This window comes from Amaranthus tricolor, chromosome 12 (assembly GCF_026212465.1).
Source record: "Amaranthus tricolor cultivar Red isolate AtriRed21 chromosome 12, ASM2621246v1, whole genome shotgun sequence".
NCBI classification, from domain to species: domain Eukaryota; kingdom Viridiplantae; phylum Streptophyta; class Magnoliopsida; order Caryophyllales; family Amaranthaceae; genus Amaranthus; species Amaranthus tricolor.
The window spans coordinates 274,566-275,073 of record NC_080058.1 but is presented as its reverse complement, the minus strand read 5'-3'; positions in this window follow the sequence as shown (position 1 = coordinate 275,073).

Here is a 508-nt window from a genome sequence, read left to right as displayed (position 1 = left end):
AAGTCTATTGAAAAATAAATCACTTGTGATCCTACATCGAATAACTAGATAGATTATTAATATATAAGTTTGGCTGCCCTTTATGTTGTCTATTGATTTTAGGATTGAGCATAATCGAATTTATGTGCGTCAACTCAGATCTGCTTGAACGGCTTTCATATTCAAATACTAATCACCAAATTAGTCCATTTTCAATTCTTAATAATTATAAGCATACATTAATAAATTTCTCAACGCAAATGACTAGAAGTATAGGAGAAAGTCACACTCTTCACTATAATTTAAGCATGAGAACATCTCATCTCCAATGAAGAAGATGAAATGCAAAAGATGGATTTGGAAACGAATTCATGTGGAGTAGATTGCTTTAAGATATTAAAATTCTGTCCATCACCAAATCAAATATTATTCAATACCCAAACTACCCTCCATTAGTAAACTCCTTTTCAATAATAAAGGGTAGTTTCGACTTTTCATTAGCAGATAAAATCATAATTAGAAAAACCCA